Source organism: Protopterus annectens, chromosome 5.part0 (assembly GCF_019279795.1).
Source record: "Protopterus annectens isolate FY-2018-M chromosome 5.part0, PAN1.0, whole genome shotgun sequence".
Lineage (NCBI taxonomy): Eukaryota > Metazoa > Chordata > Ceratodontiformes > Protopteridae > Protopterus > Protopterus annectens.
The window spans coordinates 355,120,074-355,132,400 of record NC_056735.1 but is presented as its reverse complement, the minus strand read 5'-3'; the positions used below and the strand labels follow the sequence as shown (position 1 = coordinate 355,132,400).

Below are 12,327 nucleotides of genomic sequence, written 5' to 3'. Positions count from 1 at the left end.
AACTATACTATTCACCAGCACTAATATTATATTAAACATATTGACAACAAGAATACTCTTGCTAAACATTCCATGCTGTCTGTTGGTTTTAAACACTTTACTTTCTCAGTGATTGAGCAAGTGAGGGCTTCTTCACTCTCTGGTGACTGAAAAAACAAACTTTTGAACCAGGAATTATTTTGGCAACTTAAACTAGATCCAACAAACAAAAATAAAAACTTTTTTTAGTCACACTGAGGAAGGCTGGTTAGCCGAAACCGGTTTGTGTTCAGTTATATGTTTCTGCAGCCGATTATGTATATTATGTGTATTTTCTAATACACTTTATTTTGCAACAGGATTTGTGCTGGCTCTCTTTTTTTGTTCGTTGGATCTATTGGTACGGGCCGTGCACTTGCCATACGTGCAGGTGGTTTACTGCATTTGGAACTTGAACTAGATGCCACCAATGTACCCAGTATTAATGAGATTGTATTTATCACCAGCGAGTTGAAAAAACAAGCCAACAAACCATGATTTTCTGTACAGTCTAGAAACTAGAGGATTGGAACTAAAGATGTTTATGTTCACATTTTTTGTAAATTAGCAGATCATATTTCTTTTAATTTTAATTCAGTTTGTGCCTCAACTGGTTTTCAGTTTTACTTGATAATACTGAGGTTTCTTTAAGGCCTATTAAAGTTATCCTACAAGGTTTCCCAGCTTTTTACACATGAAATGCTAATTGAAGCATTTTGGAGGCGTGTCACTTCCTGAATGTTTTTAACATGATTTTTTTTTCTTTTAACAATGGTTCTGATGATGTCTACAGATGTAGACAAAAGCGCTTAACTGCATATGTGGATTATTAAAGTTAAAGTTTCAGTGATTTTGGAAGCTGTATTACCAGAGTTTGTGGTTTACTTTGTGTTTTATCTCTGGTTCCAGGAACGCACTGCTTGTGACTTTTTTAGGGTTCCTGAAAATTAAATTTTTAAAGGAGGTTATTATCATATTGATATAATAAGAGTTAACTGGTTTGTTTTTGTTTTCTATAAAATAGTCTTTTACTAACCATTGAAATTTATTAGTAGCTATTTTAGTGTGATATGATTTTGTTAAATTATTGGATTTACACCAGACACCTCCCTGAATATCTTTTCATTTGGTATTATAATTGTTATTTAACCAATAAATTAATTGTCTTAACAATTGAGGATAAGGAATATAATTGTAAATCTGGAAGACCAATACATCCCGCTGTCCAGTCTCTAATGTGATGGTTTAAAACCAATCTAGACTTATTAGGAAATAATAAAAAATCTCAGAAACAAAGAATTATGCTCTTTTATATTTTTTGGGAATGGAAGGGATAAAGATTGTATTATGCATAGAATTTTAGGAAAGATAATCATTTTAATTAAGGAGACTCTCTCCTATAGTGAAAAAAAATTATCCCATTTATTATGAGTTTGTTTTATGGAATTTAAGTTATTATTATAATTAAGGGTTGTTGTATCTTTAATATTATCTGATGAGATTATCCCTAAGGAAGTGATTTTACCATCTTTCACAATGTATTTATTTAATTTCTTATTATTTTATTAATATTATAATTAACAGGTAGTATTTTAGTCGTATTCTCATTAAAACTGAGTCCTGATTTCTTCTAGAATATTCTATTGCTTGGAATACTGCAATAATAGATAAATTGCAGTCAAAGTTAATAGGATGTCATCTGCATATAATTGTGTTTTGTATTATTGGACATTAAATTATTATTTATTAATATGCCTTTGATGTTTTTATTTGATCTTATATAATTTGTAAAACATTCCATAAGTAGAGCAAAACACAGTGGGGACAAGGGACAAACCTGCTTAGTGCCTTTAGTAATCATGACTGATTGGGAAGTACATGAGCCTGTGTTAATGTATGCAAAGGAATTTTCATAGAGCAGTTTGATTAATTGTAAGAAATTTTTTGGAAAATTACATTCCTCCAGTACTAATAGTAAGTACTCCAAATTAAGAATCGGGTGAAGTTTTGATATCCAGACTAACCAAAGTTAGTTCTTTCTATGAATTATTAATATAATCCATTATTGATAACATTCTCTTGATATTATCATAAGTGTTCCTGTTCATTATAAACCCAGTTTGTTCATTGTTTATCAACATTGGAAGAAATTGTTTTATTCTAGAGACATAGATTGTCATGAGTATTTTATAATCTACATCTATGTGAAGAACATTGTGTTGAATCCTTGTCAGGTTTTAAAATTGGGGATATTAGGTTGTATTTACAGGATGGTGGTACCTTCATAATTCCTTTAACTATTGAAAATGCCTCTAGTAAAATACTCAAAGCAACCTTTTGTGTAGTTCAGGTATTATAAGGTTATTTCCAGGTATCTTATTAGGTTTTAATTTATTAATTTGAATTTTGAATTCAGAAATTGATATAGGCTTGTCAGTTATTTTTATTTGATCCACTGACAGTCTGTGTTCAGTATATTTTAGATCTTGTACATCCATTGTTGGTTTGTGTTGAATAATCTTTTTAAAATGAGACATGAAAGCATCCAGAATATCTTCTGTTTCAGTAACCTTCTTTTACTACTAGATGAGTATAATTATTTGATGTGGTTAGACTTAATCATTTTTTGTTGAAGTAGCCAATTTATGCATGAATCTGGGATTTATGGAATAATTATTTTAATCTTTTCTAAATTTATCATAGTTTTATGTTGCAAAATGTCTAAATGTTTACTGTTTAAGCTGTTTAGTTCTTCCATTAAACTATTATTTTCTTTTTGACTATCTAATTTTAACTTATCAATTTTCTTCTGTAAGTCTATCAGTTCTTTGTCCCATTGTTTCTTTTTTGTTCATACCAACTTGTAATTTTGCCAAAAACGTATGCTTTTAAAGAGTCCCATACAAGAATCTGTGAGGTATGATTAATTTCAATAAAAGTTTTAATTTCTTTATTAAAGAGCTCCTTAAAGTGTTTGATATTGGTCATGTATGCAGGAATCCTTTTAATTGTGTTTTTATTACTAGAATTCAATATAACTTCAAATGTTATTGTGTTATGATCCGACAGTTGGCAAGAGAGTACTTTAATGTTATCTGTGATACTAGTGATATCATTTGAAACATGTACTCTGTCTATTTGTGATTGTGTCCCATGCCTGTGTGAGAAATGTGTAATGAAGAGCGAATCTGATACTGAAAACTTGTTTATATCTCTCATATTATATAGGTCAGTGAACTACATCAAAGTCAAGACTGAGGCAGATTTCTTGCTTTTACAGCTAGTGTTGGTATCCTTGTCAGAAAAAATACAATTGAAGTCACCTGCAAAAATGATGTCAACAAATCCTCTAGATAGGAACAACTGACTCAAATCAGCAGCTGCACGCACAGGCATCACATCATCAAAAATTAAGGTTATCCATGCCAAAGTGTATGTTACAACCTGTGTTCCCACTTACACAGATTGATGTCTGTTCTTTTCTCTATTCCTTTCCAAGATGTGAAAAGCTATTTGTATGCTTTCAGAAAATAGTAACTTTTAGCCCTTACCTTTAAAGAAAATGTAATTATGCAGTGTTCTGTTAAATGCATTGAAGTATAAAAGGCTGTTATGGAGGGTTCTATCTCTTATTCACTTTCTGTAATTTCATACTTTATTTTTCACTGAACTGCTTGCCATTGTACCTTTAAATTTTGCATGTCCCTCAGCAAAGAATTATCAGATCTCTAAATTACCTTCTTGCACCTGCAGACAACTCTTCTCCATGTAAAAGTAGTCAGCAATGAAAAAATAGCTAACAACTTGCAGATGCATGGAGAAATCTTAGTAAATGTCATTCAAACTAGTATGTACAGAATTTTCTGGCTGTCTTCAGCTGCAGACTTCGTGCCTCTCACTGAGAATATTTGCTAATAGGAAAAAATATATATTTGCTGATGCAAGAAGTATTTGTCATGGCATTTTATCTTATTTTGCATGTCTGCTTGCTTGAAAAAAACTCATTAAAGCCTAGTGACACCTCCGGGTATTTCTCTGCTTGCATCCTATTGATGCCTGTAGATGTCTAATATCACCTATTCATGTCTAGATTAATAATTCCTAAGCCATACTATGTACAAGTTATTGAGATATCTCTTCTTCAAGGTTACATGATGGACAATGCAACTGCACTAATACTTGGCCTCTGTCTAGTGCAGGTAAATAGATATTAAAGGTTTTTCATATAATATTTATCTAATTATACATTTCATTTTCCTTTAAATATTCCAGCAACTAAGTGGCATAGGCAGAACTGCTTAGCCTCATATGAAAGCCTCATATGGATGAACCAAATGCTGCTAAAGTCATGCATATAACACAAGTGGTTGCTGAGATAATATAAGTTGTTTATACAATATTATAAACTTAATAGTTACTGTGTTTACTGTAATGTATAAACTCCAGTTTAAGATATAGAACCTAAAGAATACTACCACTAAAATATAGTTTATTCTGAAGAGCTTGTTATTTACATTTCTTTAAGCAACCCCTATGGTTCCAGAAATATGAGTATTTGGATGAAATGGAAGGACATAATTTGATTTTATTAAAAAGCTCAGGCTCCACCCATTGGAAGTTACAGTGTAGACTTCCAGAGGTTCATTAAAGAGAATGAGTTAAGCCAGTGACATTAATATAGTCATCCACCCTTGTAAAAATAAGGGAACTTATTGTCTTAATTATACACATAATATAATCGGTACTCTTTTACACTCTACCCCCACCCCAGCAGCCCAAGATTACAGCATTATATTAACTTAAACTTGCTTCTCTCCAGAATGTTTCTCCTTTTCTTGTAAAGCCAGTATTTCTTACAACTAAAAAAGGTGCTTGTTTGCTTTATCTTTAACACACACATTACACTTTAAATACCACTGACTTCACACTACACAAAACTGCTTTACAGTATAGCATGCAGTTTATATCTTGAAATGCTTTATACTAATAAGAACAAAAAATGTAATTACAGTTGCTTCTTTTGTCCCTTTAGTGCTTTGTAAACATTAATGACATAATGTGGGATATATGCTTTATAATCTAGTTACAAGTTTAATAAAGTCAAAAAAAGTTCATTCTTTTCTCAGCCACATTTTTTTGCAAAGCTATATTTCATAGATGTAATTGTAGTGTAATTGTAGCTTTATAGTCTTCCATTCATTCAGTAATTTCTGATTTCAATGTTGCTGTTCTTTTTCATGATCATTTCTGTTCCCCAGCACCAGACTGTGGTTCACGTCAAAGTTACCCCTGATTCTTCTAGTCGACTCCTGTGCTTTTTCTATCTCTCAAGCATTTTCCTTTAGAACCTTGAAAAATGTTTCACTGGCAGAGTCTCTCTATGAGCTTTACTCTCAGAAGAATAAGAAGCAGAGTCCCCATCTGCCTGCTGGCTCACTTTTTGTTAGATAAATATTTTTTTTTCTTCTTTAGCCTGTTCTAAGTCAAAATATGACTAATACTCCAAATGCAGCTCAAAGCAGTGACTTGAATCTCACACCTGCCTCTCAAAATTCCCTGATCACTGGGATATATTTATTTGCCTTTTGCCTGGTGGACAATGAATAATCATTTTGCACAAACACTGTGCTGTCTCCAGTTTTTAATACTTTTTCTTAATGCTACAGTTTTGTCTGGATCAAGTCTTTCTGCTGGTATGAGTGCAGGTTTACTAATATAGATCTTGGCTACTTTCTCATGGTCAGGTTTGGATCATACACTCAGTGTGCCCTTTCAGTTAACAGATCTTGCCATGGAGCACTAGTCCACTTGCTTATTTGTGCTTTCATACAATTGATCACTCTGTTCCTGCACTCTATCTTCTAACTGTACTGTTTTTTTTTAAACAACTCTGCTTGAGCTATCTCATACTCAGCCAGCATTTTCCTCATTTCATTCTAATTTTGCAATGTTATTGGTTCATCTGACTGGATAATTAAAGCTTTTATTTTTGTCCAGCATTTTGTTATTTGAGTTAATATATTCTTAAGTGTTTCATTTATTTTAATCACCTTTGAATACATTTGATTTATTTTTTTCTTCTCAATTACTGGAAGCCATCTCTTGTACCAAAGTTTAAGCTTGAACTGCTTTTTGCTGAACAATATCCTGCCAGATCGATTCAGTGCCAACTTCACCCCATAAATGACCCATCTCAATACCGGAAGATTGCCAGATTCTGGTAATAACGGCCACACAGGTAAAAAACACACTCTCCAAAGCTAAGAATACAGCATCCATGGGACCAGATGACATCCTGGGCTGTGTACTACATGAACTACAGTATGAACTGGCACCTCACCTAAGTGTCATGTTTAATCATAGCCTCACCTCAGGTTTCATGCCCACTGAGTGGTGCAGAGCTACAGTTATCCCACTCCACAAGGGGAGATCCACCTTGGATCCCGGAAACTACCGTCCCATCAATCTGACAAGCCTCATCTGCAAGGCCATGTAGCGTATTTTCATGGAACGTATAAACAAAGACATTGGCAACCTTCAAACACTGGACCTCACCCAGTTTGGGTTTGTGAAGGGCCGATCTTGTCTCCTGAACCTGATTGACTTCTTCGAATCAGTCTCCAGAGCCATAGACAAGGGTAAGGTGGTCCACACAGCTTATCTAGACCTTGCCAAGGCCTTTGACACCATCCCCCACTCTGGAATCATAGATAAACTTACTAGGCTGGGCATTAATCCCTACGTCACCCAATGGGTTGCTAACTGGCTTACTGATAGAACCCACACTGTAAAAGTAGCCGACTCCAAATCCAGCTCCAGACAAGTGGAGTACCTCAGGGTTCAGTCCTGGGACTGCTCTTGTTTGACATCTACTTCTCTGAAGTACAGGCCAACAATAAGGGACTCTGGCTAACAAAGTTCGCAGATGACTGCAAACTGGGAGCCATTATTGAATCCCCAAATGATGTGGATACTCTACAAAAGGGCCTTACAGAAACAGATGCCTGGTGCCAGAGCCATGGGCTCAAGCTCAGTGCCAAGAAATGTATAGTTATCCCCTTTGGGAAAAAACATGTATCCGTGAATTACCATATACGTGGCAGTACACTAAACACCAAAAGTGCGATAAGAGACTTAGGGACATAGGTGGACAGTGGTCTCACCTTCAGTAACCACATCGCCACAACAATCAGGAAATCCTTCTATGTGGCACACCTCATCACTAAGGGCTTTTCATCCAAAAAAAGGAGGTCATTGTCCCACTGTACTCATCCCTCATTAGACCCATTATAGAATACAATGCCCCGTTTGGTATGTACCTCTCAAGACATCTGCAACAACTGGAAAGGCAGCAGAAATACCTCACTAAAAGAATCACAGACCTAAAGCAGATGCCCTACGCTGACCGCCTTAAAAAACTCCAGCTATACTCTGTTGCATATCGTCTACTCAGAGGCGATCTCTGCTTAACATACAAGGCCATGTCAAACCCAGAGCTGTTGGACATGCTCCACTTAAAGAAATCCCAATCCCTCAGAGCCACACGCTCCTGGGATCTAAACCTTGTCATCACAATAAACAAAACATGCTGGAGGGATAGGTTCCTGACCCAGAGACTCCCCAGACTCTGGAAGAGATTGCCCATATATGTCAAGCAGAGTGCCTTTTTGACCCTCTTCAAAAGGAACCTTGACGATTGGATGGGAGAAAGGAAATTCACCCCAGGGATCACGTCAGCCACCCTGCTAGACAGGGATCCAGGGAAGTAAATAGTGTGGGAAGAAATAGCCAGGGAATTGTTATGGCTAGGCTTGTATAGGCCTTAGGGCTGATAGCCTAGTACCAACCTATGAACAACTGCAGGATTCTTCCCAGACAGTGTTTTCTTTTCACCTTTTCTGGTTGATTTTCTTTCCTGGTTCTCCAAATTTTCTGATTTGCTGGCATTGGGGTAGTGCACTTCTAACTGAATTGTACAGAAAAAGACAAATTCATTGGCTGCCTCTTCTCAGTTTCTGTTTTCACATTGGGAGAACTGAAATTAAGCTCTTGATCAGTGTGTAGCCAAGTGAAGTGAAATTAATCATAATTTTGGATCATTTCTGATCAGCTGAGGTTTTAACTTCCCACATTAAGATATTTTCTGGCATCCCTTGAAACATTCTCTCTGGAAAAATATAGTATGCCAAATACTAGATGTGGACTCAGGGAAGTTCATTATAAGTTCATAGGTGTTAACTAGACTAATGACCACAAAGGCCTTTTTAAGCCTAGCCATACATCCCAAATCTCTGACTAGTTCTGATACAGTTGATAATTGTAAGCATGGGCCTAGGAGATGAACCATTTACCTAGGTGGTTCTACACTTTATTGATTCCAAACAGGAAAAATGCCACTAAAGGCATGATAAACTTTCGAGAAAATCTCCATCACAACATCAGTTAGGTTATTTATTTCATTCTTTATGGTGCAGAGGTTAGCGTTGCCGCCTCACAGCAAGAGGATCTCTGGTTTGATTCTCGGCTGGGGTGCCTTCTGTGCGGAGTCTGTATGTCCTCCCTGTGGTTGCGTGGGTTTCCTCCGGGTGCTCCAGTTTCCTCCCACATCCCAAAGACATGCAATAGGTGGATTGGATACTCTAAATTGGCCCTAGGTGTGTGTGTGTGTGTGCCTTCTGTGGAAGGTTGGGTGGCAACTCGACACCGTAAAAAACTCCACTGCCAATCATGAGCGGACAGATGATCCACTGTGGCCACCCCTAACCGGGAAAAGCCAAAAGAAGAAGATTTACTTCATTGATTCATTTTTCCATGTTGTTGTCTGATTAAAATATGCAGGACTCATAAATGAAAGACATAAGACAGTATTTATGCTGATTTACCTGTCATCCTTTGCCTGTGTTTGTCTCCCATTTGCTACTCCTGTCCATAACACTGACAGGTAAATTCTGACCTTGGTGCTTAGAAAGTGTAGTAGTTGAACATCTGTGGGCTCAGAGTTTGGATTCAAGCTTATGACTACCGAAGCCTTTGTTATTTGAGTACTTAGAGGCCTTGGGCCTGGGAGATGGTTCTCTATGGGTTCTTTAAAGATGCATGTAATGATGCCTGTTTTGAAGAGGGCAAAGCTTAATTTTTTCATTGGCACAAACTGGCTATAGGAGTGGCTCAGGTTTCTTCAGATGGCAGATCACCAATTTTACCTTTATTTAAAGGTTTCCTTTGGCATCACCAATCCAATCTCAGGATGTGCCTCTAGTGACAGGATACATCGCAGTGCAGATGAATATAGGCATTTTTCTTACTGTGGAATCTTTTGTCATATTTCTTTCTGGTACCTAACCTTAACACAATTTATTTATCATGTTTAATTCTTTTTTCCTGCTCAGTGACCTGCACTGAGGTGCTGGTCGTGGCATTTATAACTTTTATGGCTCTGACCTAGAAGGACCTTGGCTTACAGACAAACTTTGAGAAGGTGAAGCATGTGTCCATATCTAATATTACTCCTGATCAGGTCTAGTAATATTGAAAGCATGTGTTTTATTCTGGAATGCCTTTGCTACTTATTTCAGAATTGATTGTTACTTTTCATGGGCTGAGTACACAGAGTTTACTGTTTGTGGAATGTTTGGTTTGGTCACATTCTTTTCTGATACTTAACCTTAAAGCAGTTGATTTATTTATTTTATGCATTTGTTAACCAGACAAGTGAGATGGGTCAAAATCAACTTAATAGGAAGAACAGGAACATTCAGTAGATCATAACAGTTACATGTTTGATATCACAACTCTATAAAGTTAGATAAGTTAAATGATATGCATTAGACAAAAATGACTGAAACAAAAACAGTGTAATGTTGTAAAGTGTATTGTTGTATCATTATATGACAGCAGAATCTGAGTTAGCACAGAGAATTAAGAGTATGAGCTGCTAATGATTTGCATCCTATAGTTTACAATTTGATTTTCTTAGCCACAATTTGCCTGTTAGTGTGACTCTCTGCAAATTACGTACCTTGACAGTGTTCTGGTACAATTGGAAAGATGGACTTGGTTACTCAGTCATCTGTTGGACTGAATCCCGACTAACGAAGTTAGCATAGAGGATTAAGGCTATGAGCTACTTTTTGTAGTGCAGGGTTTGAGTCCTTCAGATGCCATTTACCTACTGTGTGACTAAGCAAGTCACTTAACCAGACAGTGCTTTGGAGAAATTGGGGTAGACTCCTCAGTGGTCTCCTGGACTGCATACATAGTAACTACCTCTGAATCCATATCTTTTACTTGTGTATTACATTTTTATAAGCTGACCCAAACATTAAGGTTTAAGAGAAATGTGTAATATATTGGAAAGAAATGAAAGAAGTTCTGGGGGAGGAAGGAATGAAAAGTTGCTTAAGTAGCCAAAAAGGTGAAAGGGGGAGTAAACAGGGAATTTGGAATAAGGTGAATGAAGGTTCAACTGTTGGGGTAGAAGGAGATGATGTTGACATATTAAGAGAGGAGAAAGTATGTAAGTGTTTGAAGAGAAAGAGGGAAATAAGTACTGATAAACTTCTGTATTATAGTGATAGTGGAAGACTTGTTTGCTACAGGGATACTGGAAGGCTTGTATCATGTTATAGAGATGGTGGAAGGTTGATATATTATAGGGATAGTGGAAGGCTGGTATATTACAGGAATAGCAGAAGGCTTGTATGTTACAGGGATAGTGGAAGGCTTGTATGTTATAGGGATAGTGTAGGGGTTGTATGATATAGGATTAGTGGAAGCCTTCCTCACTGAAGAGAGCAAATGCAAATGTTCTTCAGATATAGATAAAGCAGCAGGTAAGTCCTTCTCATTATGACATTTTATTACGAACAAATACTAGCATTTGAAATTACTTCCACTTATATTAAAACTGTTGCTTTTGACAGTTTTGGATGTACATAATGTAGATAATCTGGATAACCTGTTATTAGTATTATTAGTTTTATGTCTGTTTTATTACACTGTTTGCCAAGCACCATACACCTTACTAAGAACCTTATCCTGTTCCATCATACTTTTGTTACCTTTCAGTCCGATATAGTTTTGTTTATTTATTGATCTTTTGTCTGAGTAATGGACTGTCCTGCATTTTGGTTACTTTTTAATAAAATCTGCTGCAGAGTACAGAAAACATGCCAACCCACTACAAAATTGTTTCTCCTCTATTATGCATGCATCACCAGAAGGTGGGTCTGCATGATGTGGAATCAGGAAGTAATTGGACAGTTGCTCAGCATGCAGTAAACAGAAACTACATTTTATTAAACTTAATAAATATAGGTCCACTGAAGTAACTAATGTGAAAACTATGGATTTTAGAATAAGAGAACCCACTATGCAGATGAGGGCATAATTATAACAGAAAGAAATGGTTAAAAAAAACTTTGCACTTGATCTTTAAGTAGTTTTTTTTTTAATAACTAATATCCAATGAAAAGCTGTTGTGATGCATGATAAAAGAACTCTAGTTTGAATGTAGTGTAGTGGATAGTTGGGTTAAGTCCTAGACAATTAAAAGATCTGAGGTCTTTAGTGGCAATTCTAACACAGAAGGGATTATGTTTTAGTTGTACAGAATATACACAGCTACAGTTTTAAAGCTGAACAAAAGCCAAGCAGCTAAATTGAAGGATTAGCAGTGATATAGCTTAGAAGAAGCTACAGTGGCAGATGTAGCCGAGAGATGGAGGTGGATTGTTTAGTCCACTTTTGAGATGCAGAAATAAGAGTTAAAGTGTCACAACATGCCCAAGAAATTATCAATGATTCTTCAGGGTATTTAGATGAATTCCAGAGGATGCTGCTAGATGTATAGTTACAGAGTCAGATATTTTAAGCATAACTTAGACAACTGGAAGAGAGACTGTAAATTTACCCCAGGGGTGTCACCTATGTCCCTCTTGGATAAGAGCAGTCAGTGCTGATCATAGACTCATGATGCAGATATCGACCATACAACATGGTCATAAGGGAACAAGGGTATAACATGGCTAGGCTTATAAAGGCCCTAGGGCCAATAGCCTAGTAACCTCCTATGAAGCTGTGTGGCGGAAAAACTTTGAGCTGATGAACAAAGGAAAGACTAGACAGAAAATGAGGAAGGGGCATATACATATGAAGAAAGAAAAATAAATTGAGAAATGTGGGAGGATAGCATGTAGAAATTAGAAAAGCAATGGATAAACAATGTTGATGTAAGGGCAAGGAGAGTGTACTGCTTGTAGTGATATAAAAGGAGAGAGGATTCTGATAAGAAGAGATGTACAAAGAAGG

At 36.2% G+C, this 12,327-nt stretch overlaps 1 protein-coding gene across 4 annotated transcripts in view; it reads left to right on the top strand.

Moving 5' to 3' along the window:
* Positions 1-12,327, top strand: part of LOC122802629 — a 1,172,105-nt gene that overhangs the window by 421,917 nt on the left and 737,861 nt on the right. The window lies entirely within an intron of this gene.